The 20,762-nt window shown below is 39.8% G+C and overlaps 1 protein-coding gene and 1 long non-coding RNA gene across 8 annotated transcripts in view; one reads left to right on the top strand and one right to left on the bottom strand.

Annotated features, from left to right (window-relative positions):
• Window positions 1-1,922, bottom strand: part of LOC119424632 — an 18,542-nt gene extending 16,620 nt beyond the window's left edge. The window contains exon 1 of the long non-coding RNA XR_005187519.1: window positions 1,814-1,922. This is a non-coding gene — a long non-coding RNA (uncharacterized LOC119424632). The remainder of the gene's footprint in view (window positions 1-1,813) is intronic.
• An 8,060-nt stretch (window positions 1,923-9,982) lies between these two features.
• Window positions 9,983-20,762, top strand: part of add1 (adducin 1 (alpha)) — a 30,906-nt gene continuing 20,126 nt past the window's right edge. For all 7 annotated transcript variants that reach the window (XR_005187529.1, XR_005187528.1, XM_037692212.1 and 4 more), the window contains exon 1: window positions 9,983-10,118. The gene's annotated coding sequence lies outside the window, so the exon portion shown is untranslated. The remainder of the gene's footprint in view (window positions 10,119-20,762) is intronic.

Below are 20,762 nucleotides of genomic sequence, written 5' to 3' on the forward strand. Positions count from 1 at the left end.
CAAGCCCACCTCTCTAACCTCTGCGCCACCACTCCCCCACAAAAACAGAAACTTTCTTTAAAAATGTGCCCATTTAACATCAACTTTGTCACGACCCACTTGTCAGATTTTAATAAAAAACTTGCAGAAAACAATTATTGGATGCAGATCTACAACTGATTAACCTTTGGAACCAACTATCAAAAATAGCCACCTATAATCCTATAATCTCACCTATAAATCTGTAATTCAGACAATTTTACAGGTGGTACGCTAAAATGTTGTGTGGTTGTTGCTGAGAGTCATTCACAACACACACTCCAAGTAGGGCTGTCACGATAAAAAAAATTTGCTTGGCGATTAAATGTCTCAAAAATTATTGCGATAAACGATAATATTGTTTGAAATTTGACAATTAGTAATTATTGTCAAATTTCAGAAGAAATGATGGTCGAGTGTAGTACTTTTCTTGACCACCGGATGGCAGTATAAGACTGAAATGAAGGATGGATAGTGAGGGAGCAAGCAGCGTGGCTATAAGAAGAAAAATGGGAGGGAGGCCTCGACGTGACATGGGCTGTCCTTCTTTTTTTGGGTTCTCAAAATGGCGGACGCTCGGTATGGTTTGAGCTCTTTAGCATAGCATTTTTCACACAAAGTTTTTAATATAAAAATCGGTAAACAAGTTCTCAGCTTCTTTTTGCAGAGAAAAACAACTTTTTAGACGAAGGCACGGGTTTCTGTGAATTTTAGAGCTTCGACAAGACGGAGGCTCCCCCCCGAGGTCAGCCTGTTAGCTTAGCTCGTAGCTGAGCTTCTCAGCTTAGCTGCTTTTAACGATCCAAAAACGCGATTTTGGACGGTTCAAAACAGATTTTAAAGAGAAAGGGAGGAGGCAGTGAAGAGCGCCAGAGTTTAGCCTTTTGTCATCCAGTGTCTTCAGTAGAAAGAGAGAGACACAAAGAAACGTTAAAGCCGATAAATGAAAACGAGGTCGATAATTTTCATCTATCATGCGATTAATTGATTTATCGTTTATCGCGACAGGCCTAACTCCAAGTGCTACTCATTCTGAGATATTTGCATCAAATTTAGCATTACTGCACATGTTTAAACCTATGAAAGGCAACAGTATCCCCCTTAGGGATTGATAGACCTTTAAATTTCTGGGCGTTTGACAGATACTGGATGTAAAGCTAAAGCTTGGGCTAAATAAAAGTAAAAATCATATATACGAGCTCTTGAGCATCGTTAAAAGCAGGGAACAGAAAGCAGAATGTGAAGATGCTGCATCCTGAATATTCCTGGTCACCGTAAATAAAGCAGGATCTTTAAATTATTAATCCTCCAGTGGATGCATGCAGGTTTAAAAAGTTAGAAACAGCTTTAGAGACAACAGTGTGCTGCAGGTAGCGCTCCCCCTTCAAATAAACTGTGGTTTTTGGGGCTGTGTGTCAATAAATGCCCTTTTGTTGCCATGAAAGAACTCCCTTGATTTATGCATGCCAAGGGCAGGGACCCCTGACTGACCTCTGGGTGGCAGAGTGGCATTTTAAAAAGGTGCAATCTTTAAAAAGACACTTATTCAGCGTGAAACAGTCCGTGAACAGCTCACTGAAAGTTTAAAAAATGTGATAAATGTGGTGAGGAAAAACAACTAGGGGAAATCTTTGTGTCCCTCAGGCTGGAGTGTAACAAGTGCAGCGCGCACGAGCACAACTAGTGAGACAAAACCACCGGTGTTTTGTTTGGAAATTTAAAAATAAAAAAAAATTTTAAACTACAAGTAACGCCAATTAGCACCTTCAAAGAACCAAAAGCGGCGCGTACTCACCGTGAGGAGAACTTCCTTGCTTTTGTTTCCGCTTTCCTCCCGGCGTGTTTTGAAGGGGTAGCAGCGGGGCAACGCTTGGCTAGGTCGCCGTCTCTCAGCTCAGCATGGCGGCCACGGACTGAGCCAAACCTCCCCCGGGCTGAGACACCAGCAGGCGGGGGGAGGGAGCACGAGGAGGCGGCGCTGCTGCTGCTGCTGCTGGTGCGAAACAAACGCAGGTAGCGTTCACACACAGGCGCGTGCAGCCTCTCACCTGGATCTTAGTAGTTCACTACTTGCATTGCTCATATGCAACACAGACTTAATATTAGCTATAAAAATGTACTGACAGCCCTAATTCTGATCAAAGTTCACCCACATTGTATTGAGTTTTGCTGGAAACAATTTGGTCATGGTTCAACAAAAGGCTGAAGTGGTTCAAATAAGAAGCAGCTGATGAAGCATTTTGCAACAAATTATGTTAATTGGCAACAAGTCCGTGAGAAGAGGGAGCATTTAAGAGACTGCATTTCTAAGATGAGCAGGTTCTCCGGTCTGCAAAAAAGTGTCTAAACATCCATCCATCCATTATCTTTTACCCGCTTCTTCCATTTTGGGTCACGGGGGTCACCGGTGCCCATGTCCAGCAATTACTGTGCGAGGGGTGGGGTACACCCTGGACGGGTCACAAGTCCTTCACAGGGACACATAGAGACAAACGAGACAAACAACCATTCACTCTCTCACTCACACCTAGGAACAATTTTAGAGTTACCAATCAGCCTAACATGCGTGGAATACCTGGAGTAAACCCACGCATGCACAGAGAGCACGTGCAAACTCCGTGTCTAAACATTTTAGAAAAAAATTCTGATTAATGTCAACATAATGTCAACAAAACATTTCAAGAATCGTGAGACATTTTTGTGCAAAGGACAAGACTGAAAATCTGTGCTGTGATCTCAGATGCTCAAGTTGCAATGAAACAGGTTGGACATCACTGCATGACACATCCATTTAATCTACACATGGGAGACTGCAAGGAAGTGAAGATTCAACTTGTCTGCTGGATTCCTTAGAGAACTTTACTGATTAGCTTTTCTATGTAAGTGAATGTTCCTGTAAAGTGCCCCGAGACAACTTTGTTGTGATTTGCCGCTATATAAATAAACTGAATTGAATTGAATATGCTCCCATCCAGATTTTTTTTTTCCATTATTTTTTTGTCAGGGTTTTCAAAATAAATATATTTTTCATTCTATTGTCCATTGTTCAGTAATGCATGCAAAGCTGTATGTTGGATATCTGGTGTATATTCCTCTATCATGAGTGAGCTATGTCTTCCCAGTCCTGTGGTTACAGGTGCTCACAGACAGGCTGTGTGTTCTGTGATCATGAATGACTGACACATTCTGAACAGGACTTTGAGGTGACTAAGTATTTAAATGAAATTTTATATTCAGCAAAAACTGACACAGATTCATTTCACATCACTGAGAGGGATATTATCACCATGTCATAAATTATTAAGAGCCTCAAAAGGTCTCAGTTAACATTTTTCACTGTGTTGCACACTTTACATTATTTTATTTGATTTTATTGGATATTGAAAGACACTGATATGTTGCTTTGTAGTTCTACATGTTTATTTTATTTTTTTTCAGAAAGATAAGGTCAAGCTGCACTGACAGTTTACAGTGTTGGGATGGGGCACTTAGCCAAACCGGAATGAGTGCATCATCTCCTTCAGCAGAGGAAGACTCTTTCTCTACAGCAGGTTTGGCACAGGTTCCTTATGTGTAACTATTTTTTGTACAGAATCACTGCTTTCCTCCAAAGGTAAGTACCCATGTGGAAGAAAGAGATCCCTATGTCGATCCCTATATAAAATCATTCTAGCCGTCCCTATTCTCAGGTTTAACTGTGTAAACTGGGAGGGTTTGGACTTACATGATCACACCAACAGGACTTATCCTGATTCTGGAGAGTGCCCACCATTCAAGTAGGGTATGACTACAATCATTCCATCGTGTTGTACCTATAGAAAGGTATGAGGTTGTCCTAACCTTGTGGATATCAGCCACTTGACGACAGGTCCCTGATTGTGCAGGACCCGAAGTCTGGACCCTGGTCACCATGTCATTTTTTGGGGATGCCATAGTGTATCATGAAGTTCTCCCATAGACACATTACTACAGTGCAAATCATCTGATTAGATGTTGGGATGGCAAATGTAAATTTAGTATAGTGATCCATGATCATGAGTTGGTCTTGGTTCCACTTTTGTCAGCTTCCAAAGACAGGAATTCCATACAGAGGAGCTCTAGAGGCCTATTAATGCTAATGTAGACCAGGGGGGCAGCTCTTTCAGGTTGGACTTTCCTCTGCATGCACCTGTCACATCTTCTCACCTTCCTTTCCACATGAATTGCCATCCTCAGCCAATAGAATCTGGCCCTTACAAGGTCCAGTGTAGGATGTGACCCATGTGACCCATATGGTCATGTAGGCTGATGAGGACTGTGTTGCCAAGCTCAGCTGGGAGTACAAGCTGGTGCGTTGTCCAGGATCCCACTTGGTGTCATCTGTACAGGATGTGGTTGAGGAGCTGAAGGTGGTTTAGCTCTTGGAGAAGAAGTGGATGGTCAGGGGGTTGGGTGTGCAAGCTGGGGGGTGCTGAGTCTCCATGTCTGATCTGGGAGACAACATGCTTTATACATCGATCAGCTCTTTGCGTATATGCTAGCTCAGCTTCAGTGAGATGATGTATGGTCAGTATACCCCCAAAGTGCTCTTCTTGCCCATAGCTGTCAGGCACAGCACTAGGAGACATAGCAAGCGTCTCCACTAAAGCAATGCGATCGGCATCGCCTTTGCTCTCGTGATTAGGGTTGACACTATAAGTGAGCTGTCTCTCACATATCGCCATCACAATCATCTGATCCGCTGCATTGATGTTCTTTGGATGGTGGTCTTGAGCAAACTGTTGGATGTGTTCTCTCTCTTTTAGGGATCTCAGGTCACCTGTTAGCACCCCATGCAGGATAGTCCATTTGCATCTCCATTCTGCCTTCCTGGTATTGAAGTTGTCTCTACACTTCCCTTGATGAGGATGTAACGTTAGTGTTCTATATACTATAAGTTCATTTGCTGTGAATAATAAGTTACCTTAAACTGTGTTTGTGAGGGGCTGTGTAGGTAGTGCCAGTGAGTTTAAAGGGTAACTCTCAGGGGTCAAAGGTTATGCAACTTTTTTTTTTCTCCAAAGAAAACGTGAGTCAGAAACTCAGGGTGGAGGAAAGACAGAGTGACCCTTGTCTCATTGTGCAGTGCAGAGGAGGGGGAAGGAGAGGACTTTTAGCAGTGTAAGTGCCGTACAATGCCACCTTTGAGTGAAATTAAAATTTCTGCTGCTTGAAGACACAACAATCTACTTCTATGGCTGCTTTGTGAGTTCACTGAATTGTAACTATTTCATTTTTTTCCTGTAATGCAACATTTTAGCCATATCTTTACATATACTCCCATACATCTTCATGTTTCTTTTCCTCATCAGCCCTTGATGATTTTTGGAGCTTACAGACTAGCTGCAGTTGAAAGAGGATGGGAAGTGCTGCCTGAAATGAATATCAAGAGCAGCTGGGTTTATCTTTTCTCACTCTGACATGTGCTGTATTGTATATGATTTTCTCTGTCTAAAACAGGTCTCTCTTGAAAATGAGTCCTCGTGAAATGTACACAAAGACTTTAAATTGATTCATTGCCTCTTGAACAAGCCTGCGTTTGAAAGACTTGTTTAGTGTAATAAACTTTATTGTCCTTTCAAGTCTTTACAATGGTCATGCACTTCTTTTTGTCTTTCTCTGTCACAGTCTTTAGCTTAGAAGTCAGCCCTATTTTAATGCTGCTTCAGATAAGAATGTCAGTTGAATAGAAAAACGGACAGGGAGTGTCAGCAACACACACACATACACACAATGGATATGGACAGTAAGGTGTGGATTTTCTTTTCTGTAAGTATATTATCTTCATGCCTGGGCTCTTCAGACACATCCGCTGGATATATTTAGAGTCCCCCGTGAGTGTATCCATGCTACAAAGCAGACCACAATCTTTCGCAACACTGAAAGGGCCAGTGCTGCTCTGGAATCAGTCAGGAGGTGTGTATGTGATGTGTCTGTGTGTGTGTGTGCGCACGCACATGCAGGTACTGGTGTGGAACAGGATTAACACCAAAAAAGTCAGAGGTCAAGGCATTTGGCTTACTCGTGATTAAAGTTCAAGAAATCACACCTGAAATGGAACACAAACGATGTTTAAACCAATAGTTTATCTTTTGCAAGTAACAAATAAAATATATAGTCATTCGTGTACAGATTTGCAGATGTACGCTTGAAGAATTTCAGAGGTTTAAAGAAGTTTGTGTCAGAGCATATCTTGCTGTTAATGTGCTGTTTTTCAGACTAACCATGTAACTTGTTTATAGCATAATTATTGCACAGATAACTTGTGTTATGCTAAACTGGTAAAAGGATTATGACCTTTTAAGTGGATCAGGGTGCTCCTTAATGTTTCTAATTTGCGTCTGTCTCATTCTTTTCTCAATTATATCTATCTTTCCCTACCTAAATTAAGTCAAATGCTAAGTACAAATTTCTAATTTTTGCCTCCTTATTTGCCAGTATTCATTCAAAGTCGGGAACAGTAAAGTAAGCCTTCAACAACCAACTACCAGTACTTATGTGCAGGTTATATACAAGGATTAACATTAATTTGTTTGACTAAATAAATAATAAACCTGAATACTGCTAAGTTAGGTGTTTCTGCAAGAATGTTGTTTAATACACTTTTTTTTAGAATAATAACCGTTTTGTTTTAATATATTTTATTTACTTTTCATTTTAAATGCTTTTATATGATAATCTATTGTTGTCTAAACTTCATCTGTGTTCGTTCTTTAAAACCGTTCCCTCATGTAAATGAGTACCCGAGGCTCAATGAGACTAACCTGTAGAAATAAAGGTTGAATGAATGACATGAAATAAACTGAGGCGACATTGACATTGAATGTGGATTTTCTACTACAAGAAGCAAAGCATCACCATCTAGTGGTTAATACTGAACACAAGTTTGTTGCACCAGCTCCTTTATCCAATCAAACAAAACTCTTTTAAATATAGAGTCCCTATTTTAAAGATGTACTCTTATTTTCCACATATGTGTTCTGTGTGTCTTTTCAGATGACTCCAATAGTATATTTTATCCAAAAATCCCACCTCAAGACTACAACAGTACAGTACTTGACATGGACCTAGTTGTCTGTGGTCTGGTTGAATTCATTTGTTCTCAGTGGGATGTATTTGGCATTTTGGAAAATCATGAGTATTTTAAATACAGGCATATTTTGTACTACAAAAACTAAATAAATGCCAGAAAATAAAAAGAAAACAGCTCACAGTTGATTATTACATTTATTTAGATGTTTTTTTACAGTATACACTAAAGATAAAAAAACAACAACATTGTCATATAAATGTTTGACTGGTTTCTATATTATATGTCTGTTCCTGAATTTCAGACTTGCAACAAAGTAGAAAAAATAAGATTTAGAGCTTGTAATTAAAGGAGGACTGATGCAATTTAATTCCCAGTGACTGTACAAAGATCGTGCAAACAAGTTGAAACATAACATGCGAGAGCATCTCCAAGTCATTAACAGATCTGGAATGCAATCCATAATTTCTGATATCTTATTGATGAATTTCATGTTGGCATGGGGTTGCCTTTTTAAAACCTGCAGTTTGGTCTTGCACTCTCACAGCTCCCCGAAACAGCAAACTGTGCTGTTTAACCAGACCTTGTGAATGCTGCTGACCTAGGGCTCATAACCAATTGTAATGAACTATTGCACACTGTAGAAATATTTATTGTGGACAAATAAATATCTAGTCCAGGTAATTTTGAAATAAACATTGTACGATGCACATATTTTAGGGTAAAAATCCTGTGTGCTGTCTGCCATCATCTATTTGTTTAAAAGCCAAACTTTGTGTTAGGTAGTATTTTATGGGTTTCCTTGACAGGGTATTTTACTCTTATAGTATTGTTAACAGGCCATTGTTGCAGAAAAGCACAACAATGGCGATATTGTAGCAACATATGCTGCTGTAAATATGACATATCTAGGGATGACCATCTATTTCATATGTGTCAAATTCAAGGCCTGCGGGCCAGATGTGGCCATCGTTGACGTCTTATCTGGCCCCCAAGATGTTATTTTGAATGTAAAATACTTTTATCACTTTATTTTTTTCAGTAATCTTTGATTATAATATCAAAAGTGCAACAGAGAATGTCAAACGAGACCATTCAAACAAGAGTTTCATTCATTGAAGAATTTCAAACAGAGGTTTATAAAGAAGTCTCATCTGTGGATGAGTGGTTAGAGCAATCGTCCTCCAATGCAAGAGTTGGGGGTTAAAATCCACCAGCAGTCACATGCCTAAGTGTCCCTGGGCAAGACGCTGAACCCCTAATTGCCTCCGATGTGTGTCCCATCGGTGTATGAATGTGATCTCAAAGCACTGATTAGTCTATTTAGTCTATTGAGCATGCATCAGGATATCTATTAGAATGATTTGTTCAATGGGTTTTGTAGAGTTCTAGTAGAGTGTTGTATAAATGGGTAAATGAGGACACAGACTGTAGTGTAAAGCTTTTTGAGTATTTGGATAAGATAGAAAGGCGCTATATAAATGCAGTCCATTTGTTGAGGAACCTGCAACCAAGAAAATATGTTGGGTATGGAACTTGAGTTAATGTAGATTCTGAAACTTCAATTCAATTCAATTCAATTCAAAAATATTTTATTAATCCCAGAGGGAAATTATTTGTTGTTGTAACTCGTTATCCTCATTTCATTAAGAGATGCCATAGATGCCGATGGCTGTAGACAGGAAGGGTCTCTTGTAAAGGTCCATCCCACAGTGGATCCCAAGAAACTGGTTGCAGATGCCGTCCGATCCGTCCACCCAGACCCGGCTGGCCTCTCAGTTCCTCCAGGCTGTAGGACCATCTGAATGCTGGGCAGAACTCCTCCCAGAGCGATGGCCACTCCTCCCAGTAGTCTGCCAAGCTCCTCGTCGCTGCGGACAGCCAACTGTAGGTGCCGAGGGACGATCCTGTCCTTCCGCTTTCATGAGCCGTGTCTCCCGCCAGTTCCAGGATCTCAGTGGTCAGGCACTCGAGCACAGCCGGCAGTTAGATGAGAATGCGTCCACAGAACATCCTTTTCAACTCATCTGAGATATGGGGCTGTAGTTGAGATATTATTTGAGCTTTTGAGATGTTAATCAGCTCCTGTTGTTGTAGAAAACTGCCTTGTTGCCATGGTTACGCATCATAACAAATGTCCAAAACTAAAAAAGTTTCAGTAAAAATCCTTCCAGCTGCACAGCATCTGATACCAGAGGAAACAATCATCCAAAAAAATGTGCTTTACATCCAGAAAAAGAGGAATTAAAGTTTCCAAAAGCAAAATCTCAGAATGAAAGTAACAGAGCTGCTCCAACATGCAGCCACCTTGAGCGGCGAAACCGGCTATTAGTTTGAAAAAGGTTTGAATTTTGGCCCCTTTTTGTAAATGGGTTTGACACCCCTGATCTATTTGAACAAGCTGTAATACCTTATGTTGCTCATTGCTGTGGAAGAAATACTAGAATGGCTTCTAAGCAATTCTGACCTACCCCCAGGGAAAGAATAGATAAGAATTTTGAAAAACAAATACAAAAAGAGAGAAAATATTTTGCATTATGTCAATTTTTAAGATCCATTACAAGTTAAAATGGGACAAAATAAGCATTGAAAGCTTTAACATGTTGCTAGAAATAATGGACATTTTTCCTACCTGTAAAAATCTAATCTTATTTACAAAACGAAAATATTTTATGACTATAATTTCCCAGTTCAATTCAAAATTATTTATAATAATAATACATTTTATTTGTATGGCGCTTTTCTAAATACTCAGACGCTTTAACTTTCATTACAAACTCAAATCCCCAAGCTTCCCTTTAAAAGGCGGGTTTATAGCTTATTAACCAATCATCTTCGTTATTTTTATCACGTGGTTGTAGACGACCAATAGCAACCCTTAGATTAGCTTCTGCCGCACCCAAGTAGGATGAAGGTGGCTGGGCGGAGCGAAGGCAAGAGTAGAGAGATAAACCCTCTCTGAAATTACCAGGGGAGGGGATAAAAACATAGAAAACCCTCGTCAAGTCTTTGATCTGCTTTGTTTTCAGTTCACCGCAGCAATAACGAGAGGGTAAGCTTCTATTTGCACGGTATACACTGCATTTTAGCGACAGTTTCAGATGTAATATGGCTCGTGTGTGTTATGTGTCTGTGCCGTTGTTTTTCCTTTCAGTGCGGAGCTGTTTAGCTAACGTGCTGCCTGTTTTTTTAAGCGGGGGAGACTAAACAGAGACTGCTGTGCACATCCCCCCCACACACGCACAGAAATACTGGTCTTTAAATTTCAAATTAAATGGCTACACCTAGGCTCAGTCGTTTTTATTGACCTCAACAATAGCCGAGGACTCACTTTGTGCCCGAGGTGTTTTGCTTCAAGTGTCGTTAGCTTGACACTTAAAGCAGGCCTGCAGTGGGATTGTGTTTTTTGTATTTTTGCATTTTATATTTTCCTAGTTGCTGTAAACTGTTTAATATGAACCCTTGTGCGTTAGACTCTGGCCCCTTTCCAGCTTGGGTGTGTTTCCGGAGGATTTTGTTTTGTTCAACTGTGAGGAGATGGAGCATTATTCTCCAGGCATTATATACATATAAATATATAAGCTTTTTTTTTTTTTTGCAAAACTAAACAGAAGGAAACAACAACAAACACTGCAAGAGATACAGAGCTGTAATTTCTAAGGAAAACAGGAAAATTTAGTATTGTTTGTAAAACAATCATAATTTTCCTGTTAGTAATATCTTATACACCCATATCAACAATTCATCTTCAAAGTATAGACTGCTCTGCAATGTCATATTCTGTGGTGTGTGTGGCCAAGGTGGAAGACCACTTCAGTTGATAACTACAGAAAGAAGAGGCAGAGTGATCAGTGGTAGTTCAGCCAAATGGTCAACTTTAATGCAGTTTTTGTTTTTTGTGGGGTTGTCTCTGAAGTTGCAACAGAAGTTAAATTAGAGCACTAAACAAATACATTCTTATACATGAACAGTCAATGGGTAATATTATTTATCTAAGGTAGGGTAGAGTAGGCACCAATGGATGACGTCTTGGTTGAACAAGCCTATCAAAATCAAGTCTTATCCATACGAGTTGCTCAAATCTGTTCATTGATCGTCTGTACACTTTCTTTATGAAATATCTGCTTCAGTGACGTGGATTATTTTGATACCAGGAAATACTGAAGAGTTGAACTCATTCACGGTTTCATGATACCGATGCTCGTATTTTATTGACTGTCATTGAGGATCGAGACGCTGTGAAGTTTTCTGTGAAAAAGCCATCTTTGTTTTTTTAGTTTTCCTCTTTACGTAACGCTTACCCATGATGTTGCGATGTGTCAATCATTCCTCACTATGGCGTAGGTTTCCTGCAACCAAGCAGAAACTAAATAAATGCAGGCTTGAAGACTTTTGTAACATCTTATGTGAATGAGCTCAGGTTAAAAACTAGATAATTATAAACAGGATATGAAATCAGCAGCAGTTGGTTCGGATTGTTCACCCACTTTCTCACATGCATTTCTTTGTGGGGGTCAGAACCATTCAACAGGCTTAATTTATGACAATATTGTCATTTTTCAGACAGCTCAATTCTTTTTGCATATTTTAACTTTTGTGTTGCATTGCTCTTGCCAGTTTCCGAGTAATTCAACTCTGTAAATAAATAAATATTAATAGAGCTCGTCATGATCCAAGCACTTAGTTGGTTAAAGTGCTTTGTCTTCAGCATGGAGAAAAGGCCACATGTATACATGTACTAATGATGCCAGTTGTCAGAGTCAGTTTCTTTGTCGTTCACACCACATGTGGTACGTGTGGTGGAACGAAATTATGTACACAGGGTCCCAGTTACATCCAACAATAAAATGTAAAAGAAAAACGGTAATAAATCTAAGATATAAACCAAGAAAAACATCAACCAAAAATATGTCAAGCACCAGTAGCATAAAAACAATACGCTGAACAGCAGCACGAACATGAGTCCTTGTAAGCAGATGAGCACGCACGGACACAGCAACATGAAACAGACCAGCAGCAACATGATGTCTTCACAGTGATCATCATGATCAGATGGTGCAGTCTGTTAGCTCTTTTAAGCCAAATTAGTATAAATATTTATTACTTTTACTGTTTGTATGATTGGACATGTATTACTGTGACTGGTTGTGGTGCAAATTCTAAAAAATCTATTGAAGTACACCTCTGAACTTTTAAAAATTGTGAATATTTTTCCCTTGTAAATTGAAGTGGTGTGGTAAGTCCTAAACTAAAGGCAAATTAGAGGAGAAGTTTGGTTTGAGAAGTCAAGAGAGCAAAGGACATTGGGGAGATTACGGTAATCCATTCATCAATCCATCCATCCATGTGCTTGTTCTGTAGTCGGGTCGTGGGGGCAGCAGCTTGTGCAGGAAGGCCTGGACATCTCTTTCCTCATCCACCTCTTCCAGCTCGTCTGGGAGGACTCCAAGGTGTTTCCAGGCCAACCAAGAAACATGTCCTTGGTCTTCCCTGGGGTATCCTCCCAGTTAGACATGTCTGAATCACTTCCGTATGGAGGTGCCCAGGAAGCATCCTCACCAGATGCCTGAACCACCTCAACTGGCTCTTCTCTATGTGGAGGAGCAGCAGTTCTACTCCCAAGTCCCTCCTAGATAATTGGACTTCTCACCCTATCTCTAAGCGAGAGGCCATCTACCAAGTGGATGGAACTCATTTCAATCGCCTGTATCCACAGTCTCGTTCTTTCAAAGTCAAAGTTTTTTTATTTGTCGTTCGCACCACATTTACCACATGTGGGGCAAACAAAATTGTGTACACAAGGTCTTTCGGTCACTATCCAGAGTTTGTGGCCATAGATGAGGGTATGAACGTAGACCGACTGTTAAACAGTGAGCTCACCTTACAGATCAGCTCCTTCTTTACCACAACAGACCGGCACAAAGTCTGCAATACTGCAGACACTGCACCAATTAGCTTGTCAGTCTAATGCGCCATTCTTCCCTCACGTGTGAACAAAATCCCAAAAAGAGAGCAATACCCCTTTTCCAACTGAGGACCGTGGCCTCGGATTCGGAGGTGCTGATTCTCATTCCAGCTTCTTCATACTTCGCTGCGAACAGCTCCAGTGAGAGATCAAGATCACGGCACAATGACGCCAGCAGGACCACATCATTCGCAAATAGCGAAGACGAAATCCTGAGGCCACCGAACTGGACTCCCTCCACTTCCTGGCTGCACTGAGAAATTCTCTCCATGAAAGTTATGAACAGAATCAGTGACAAAAGGCAGCTCTGGGAGAGTCCAACTCCCACCCTGAAGTGGTCCAACTTTCTGCCAGCAATGCAAACCAAACTCCTGTACCGCCTGTAAAGGGACTGAACAATCCGTAGCAACCTGCCCCAATCCCATACTCGCGGAGCACTCTCCACAGCTTCCCCCGAGGAACACGGATTCAATGGAGATGCAATGCAGTTAACTTTACTCTTGTTGTAAATCTTTGTCTGGTGTTAGATAAACACCTCTCCATCTTTTTGTGTATATTCTAGCAATAAAGCTAAGATGAATCGTGTGTTGGACAGTGTTATTTCCCTGGATCTTGTATTTTTGTTAAAATGTCTGAATCTCCTAAACGATGAATCTTAGCCTCGTCAGTCTGGCTCAGATTTGTCACCTTCCACAAACGCATACACACTTAATATAGAAACAGAACACACTGTGTTTGTTTAACTCCCACACCCACATCCTGGACTGCAGTGCAGTTGAAAACGTGTTCCTCATTTCTGCTTCATTTTCAATATATCTATCCTTTTTTCCTCCCCACATGTGATCAATTAGCAGAGTCTGGGTGATACTTTTAGTACAGTAAGGCATCTTCCACACTAAGGAGGTCAGTAAAGCTCACTTGAAAACACAATACATCATTAAGGTTTGGGCAAAAGTTGCACAGTTTCAAACATGATAGTGTAGAAGAGTGTGAGATTTGTGTTGCCACTGCTGTCTTATGGCGCACAACAGCCAGACACGATTCATCTTAGTCTGTACTTAATGCTAACAACAGGGTGGATTGAATTTGGCAATATGTCTTACTTTTCCCATGCAGCTCCATTAGTACCATATTTTTATTTTCTGGGTTGTGAGTAGCTGATGTCTATTTGCAGTCATTGTGCAAGAGACAAAGCCGTTGGGAAGAAACCAGAGTACCTGGAGAAAACCGACATGTGCATGCAGGGAGAACATGTACAATCTACACAGAAAGGCCCCAGGGCAATCCTGTAACCTCACTGAAAGGCAAGAACTTCTCTAACCACTGCATTGCCGTATTAACCCTCTTGTTGGGTAACTTTCAGTTCGGGGCCGGGTTTTTCAATATCGGAGTTGCTTTACGTTTCAGCCTGGCCTATCGTCATTGAAGTTTATGCTGAAAATCTAATTTAGGCTTTTCGATAAAAGATCCCATATAAAAGTGTCACTGTCTGTTCTTTCATTTGTCTCTAAAAATAAAAATGAGTATCTCTGGGGGGTTTTTTGTGCCAGAAATGTGTAATTTGAACCATTTATTAAAATGAGGTGAATGTAGCTATGTACATAAATTAATAAGATAAGTGCTATATGTTATCATTGTATGTTCCCATACAATGGCAAAATTGGTTCTCTGCATTTAACCCATCGCACCTGGGATACACCCAGGTGGAGCAGTGGGCAGCTATGTAAGCGCCCTGGGAGTAATTAGGGATTGGGTGTCTTGCTCAGAGACACCACGACACATGTGGGCATGGCTGGGGATGGAACCTGGGACTTTCGGGTTCCGAGTTGGCTACCCTGCCTCTACCCCATCTCACCCCATAATGTGTGAGATGTCATTGTATTCAAAATAAAGAGAGATTGTGTCAATATGATTCTTAGGATTTTAAAAGTTCTTAAAATGTAATTTTGACCTCTGAGATAATTGACATTGGCAACTTGCACACTGGCAACTTGCACACTAATTACTGCTTCTTCATCTTGTGAAACACTACTCTGCCTGCTACACTTACGTTGCAAAAAACAAACTTATCTATGTATCATATATACAAGATAGGACCTTGCATGTTCAACTCCTTAATGACTCCAAATGCGTTTGCCACTGGTCGTATTTGGAGTCTGTGTGCTCACAGAAACCCGTGAGCAGTTGCTATTGGATTCTGCAATTCTAATAATAACAGGCATCCAGCTCAGAGATATGAGGTTTGTGTACTTTTGCTCGGTGGCTAAAAATGGCTTAAACCAGCAACTGTACACGCACTGTGTATTAAAACTTGTAATGAATAAAAGATGTTTTTAGGCCATTTTTTAAAAAACATTCATAATCCGTTCACTAGGAATCACTTGAGTGACATGCTTTTTGGACAGATTTAAACATATTTTAGTCACAGCTTAGTCATGCCTAAAATTTAAATGCTATTTACTCTTTTCAAAATTGAATAACACTGAAATGTGTCAGTCGTTTTTGAGTACACACAGAGGCAAGGACAGTGAGCCTGTAACCATTTTCTTCTTTTTCTATACAGTAAATCTGTTTTTCTACCAAGCATTGCTTCTTCACGTTTGTATACAATGAAAACAAATTCATCGATCAATCATTTATTGATTATGCATGCATTATTATTGCTTATTGAGCATGCATCAAGATAAATTGATCATTTATTAAAACAATTTATTAAACTTTTGTTTAGTATAAAACTGCTCTGTGTTGATACTCTTACTTTTGATTTTTTGAGGATTATCTAGTCCCGATACTAAAACCTAACAAGTGGTGGTGTTATAAATGAAACCCTCCAGCTTTTTGCATCAGCAGACTGGAAATGGCCAAAAACAAAATCCCAAACATTCATCAGGTGACGAGAGTGCAGCTCCTGACACAACCCGTCCTCCTACGAATGAATGAGTCTGAATTTCTGACCCATTTTAATGCATCTACTTGTATGCTTTGTGCCACAGCTTGCGGTGTGATGTTAGCCTACAGCTTTTCTTGCATAAGGGTACTTTTTAACGCTGTCCTGTTTCCATGGCAATGTATTTGGTTTCTATAGTAACACTTTCAATAGGAGCTAAGGCTAGCTGAAGCCCAGTGCTCCTACATATTTTTTGAGAGGGATGAAAAAAGGAGATTATTGTTCAACCAACATTCTGAATAGCTGAACATGTCTATCTATTGGCCTTGGTATGGCTCGGATGTCTACCAGAAATGAGCAACCCTGAGGACTGACCATTTGTTTCAAATATGTTTAAACGTCTGGAGATGCTCTTGTTGGTGTCTGTTAACATTAAGTCATGTAGCAGGAAATTGGTTGTTCAAACAAATGCTTTTAGAAATGGCTGCAAAAGTAACCTTACTACGGTAGAAGTGGTTGAAGGTATTCTGTAAAAAGTTGGATTTTTGTTTTCCTAAATTTTTCATCTACTATATTTGCATGTGCAGTAGATCTTGTGCTCCAGTCTAGTACCGTAATCTATCTGGGGTGATGGCAGCTTCAGTTGAAGGGATCCTGTTACACACTTTTTGCAGTTCTTTAGAGCACTAAGATGGTTCATGGAGATGTCCATGCGCTTTCTTTCTGTTTCATGGTTTATAATAATTTCCAGTTTTGCTGACATTGCATCAATTCACTGCAAAGATGCACGGCTTAATTGTATAGGAGCCTCGTTCGAATTTATGTGAGAACAGGATCAATTAATGCATTTTGTGCAATGCAAACCAAATTTAAGTATTTATGAGAAATGTCAATAAGAATATTGATTATTATAAAGAGCACATTTGAGAAAATCAGGCTCAAGTAGAAACTGCGGAGTGTGTTTGTTCAAGGTTCTTTATTGGCATTCGCGTGGTACATGAGGTGGAATGAAATTGTGTACACAGGGTCCCAGTTACATCCAACAATATCAAAAATATAAATTGTAAAAATAAATATGAATAAGGATCTTTAAGATGTAAACAAAGAAATACGCTAAACATTAATGGTGCAAAATAATACGCCGAACAACAGCAGCACGAACATGAGTCTTTGTGAGCAGCATGAGATCAGCAGCATGGATAATTAGCCGTGCATATCAGTCAACAATCAAAGTTGCATTACAGTGTTTTTTTTTTTTGTTTTTTTTTCACAATGATAATACTGATTAGGGATTTATGAGTTACAGCTTCAGGGTAGAAGCTGTTCCTCAGTCGAGTGGTTCTACACTTTTTGTCTTGCAACTAAAACAATTTGTACAGTAATTTCTTATTAATATCTCACATTATGATTGTCTATTTTTCAGCAATTCTTTTATTTATTCTTTAATAATGCAAACATATTAAGCCAGTTTCTCCCTGTGATGTGACTGTTGACTCTAAATTTTGAGAATACATTGTTTCCCCTAGATAATGTGCCATGGTGGGGCGCTCATCTCGTACATGATTTGTCAACTGGTGGGGGGAGACGTCTGAATGCACGCTGTTTGTATCAGCAATTAGTGTGTGTGGGGGGGGGAGACAGAGACACAGCTCGTGAGGGAAGAGGCAGCTTGAGCACTGCCTTTAACTTTCTAGCTAGCATGCGTGCACCACTAGCTTAGTGCTACGTCAGTGCTCTAAGCTAGTGCAATGACGTAGCACTCCGCTTGGATAATGGTTGGGGAAACGCTGCCGTAATTGTAAATTTCCAGTTGGAGTCGCGCTGAATTTAGAGTTTTTGCAATCAGGAGCCATACATTCACATTTTGTGCAGACAATTGTTAAAAAACATGGCTTAGTTTTATTTGCACAGCTTGCAAAGTTGTAATCCAGGCCATGCACATTATTTTGTTGCCCATTCCCACTAACATCATAGTGTGACTGTGTGACTGAGCGATTACAGAAGTTATTTTATATATAAGCACACATTTTGCAAATGCAATCGATGAACACCAGGTCAAGTTACAAGTACATACAATTCAGAAAATACAGGTCTATTGCTCTAGAAGTACAAAAACTAAATTAAAACTTCAAGACAACTGTTTAGAGAGAAAATTTCAATTTGTTTTTAAACATGCTCAAATTCAAGCAACAAGAACTCCGTGATAGGTAATTTATAAACCATGCTAACATTTCAAATCTTTTCGAAGACGCTGCCATGAATTTCGTTTGCAGTTTGTCAACAGTCGCAGCCCAGAGAAATGCAGCTTTTCGTTCTCTCCAGATTTGGGTTAAAATGTGACGTATGACTCGGGGTGAAAGTACTGACTCCTCCGTCTTCACCTCAGATAAATGTCTGAAGAAATGCATTTTCATCTCCACACTTAAAGGTTTGTCAGATGAACACTCATGATTCAGCCCTGTAATACTTGTCACCGTGTTTTGGCAATTGTTTTAGTTTTGCTGCATTTCAGCAGCGAATGCCATTGTAATATCCAGCAGTGAGTGCAACATGTCGTTTGACAGCTAGTTTAAACAAATCAAATTACATCTGACAAGGAGTCTGGAAGCATTAAGACCCCTCTGTTAACTAGACTGACCTTGGTCAGTACATGAGGGACGGCAGACTCCACAGTGATGTGACATAGTTTAGTGTGTTACTTTACTGAATTTTTGCATGTGGGCCTTTTGCTGTATGTTCAGCATTTAGGTGAATTTGTCTTTTTTTTTTTTTCCTCCACACCTGTGTCTTATAATTAATAATCTAGTTTATAAATGCTGATTTAAACAGTTTGTGATTGTGAACTCTTATGCCAACAATCATTTATAAACTGTGGATAATCTATATAGAGTGAATCATCAGAATTTGTGCTTGCTGTTTTTGTGTTTTTGAAGCATTTATACATGACTGATTTGTCTTTAGGCCAGTCACGATAACAAATTTTGCTGGGCGATTAATTGTCTCAGAAATTATTGCGATAAATAATATTGTTTGAAATTTGACAGTAATTAGTAATTATTGTCAAATTTAAGAAGAAATGTTGTTAAATTTTTGTGTTTAGTACCTTTTTTGACCACTGGATATTATACGACTGTTTGAATCGAAGGATGGATAGTGAGGAAGTGAGCAGCGCGTCTCTTTAAGAAAAATGGGAGGGAGGTCCCTTGACGTGACATGGGCTGTCTCTCATTCCTGTAATTCGGTTCTCAAAATGGCGGCAATCTGTGTGGTTTGAGCTCGTTAGCATAGCATTTTTCACACAAAGCTTTTAATTAAAAAAAAATTAAACAAGTTCTTGGCTTCTTTTTGCACAGAAAAACAACTTTTTACACAGGCACGGGTTTCAACCATGAATTTTAAAGCTTCGACAAGATGTTTTTTTTCCTCGAGGTCGGCCTGTTAGCTTAGCTTCTCAGCTTAGCTGCTTTTAATGATCCAAAAAAGCGATTTTAGACGGTTAAAACGGATTTTAAAGAGAAGGGGGGGGTCTGTGAAGAGCACCAGAATTGAGCCTTTTGTCATCCAGTTTCCAGTAGAAAAAGAGAGACACGAAGACACGATAAAGATGATAAATGAAAATGAGGTTGATTAATATTCATTTATCATGCGTTAAATTGATTTGTTTATTGCGACAGGCCTATTTGTCTTAAGTTTTTTATGCAAATGTCCTTCCAAATAGACTTTTATTGAAGACAACATATCTTGTCTGTGTGCTGCACAGCTAACCCCGTCATTCTAAAAGGTAAAGCTCTAATTTGTGTAGATTTCACTTTAGCTTTGTTATAAGACAAGAAGCACACATTATTGATCTGTACCAACATGAATGCAATGCAAACCCCAAATCCCAAGCTTGAAGTCCGAGGTCTGTGAAAATGTTTTGTTGTTGTGGGAAATCTCAGAACAGAAACTCTGAGGGGATCCGTCGGCTCCCAGTGTGGAGCTGCGTGCTTGGAGTTCATGCAGCAGTTGTCATGGGCGTTGTGGCTGGACATTTGTATAGATGCAGTCTAATGGGCTGCATCAGTTTCTGCAGAGCACCACCCTGTTTGAAGACTTGCAGACGCTGTTATTCTTGTTCAGTCGAAATGTGTCCTGCTGCAGTCGAAGATTGAGTTGCCTGAGTTGTGATAGACCAGTAGAGACCGCTGATCTGCTTATGATCCTGACAGTCCAGTTCATTACCATCAATCTTTTGTTTCTTCTGGAAATTTTTAGATGTTTTTAGATTTTTTTTTTTTTTTTTTGTGGGTTGATTGTATTGTACTAGCTGATCCAGGAAATATGATGCTTTTGCAGTAACAAACAAAGCCAATAGAGTTGGCAATAAACATTTTAATTTCTTTGAGAGATCAGTTTCTAGCTGATGTATTTTTTCTCCCCTTTGTTATTCACATTCGAGTGGTGTTTTGATTCCAGGAAACACACTGTGAAAATCGATAACAACCTCTATGAACCAGGAAGAGCAGTCACATGACTGGCAGGACGTAGGGGAGTGACTTTTATTAACAAATGTTTCCTACAGTCTCTCTTTCTTCTGATGTCCTCCTCAGTGAAAACATGAGCTTTTCATTTTGGAAACATGTTCTTTAGATGTTTATGACAAACACAATCTGTTGCACCTGAGAAGTTCTGCTTTGAATCTGCAGAGTGCTGCTGACAGTTTCAAAGGGAAAGATCTGCAGCCTTTATGTCCTGCTTATACTTGTAGTAGGCAGTGGCTTTAGTGTTAATATTCACTGTGAGCAACCATGTGTAATTAAAGCTAGCACAAACAAAGAAGCAAAGTGGCACACGAGATGTCAGAA

Source organism: Nematolebias whitei, chromosome 18, assembly GCF_014905685.2.
Source record: "Nematolebias whitei isolate Nwh7 chromosome 18, NemWhi1, whole genome shotgun sequence".
NCBI lineage: Eukaryota > Metazoa > Chordata > Actinopteri > Cyprinodontiformes > Rivulidae > Nematolebias > Nematolebias whitei.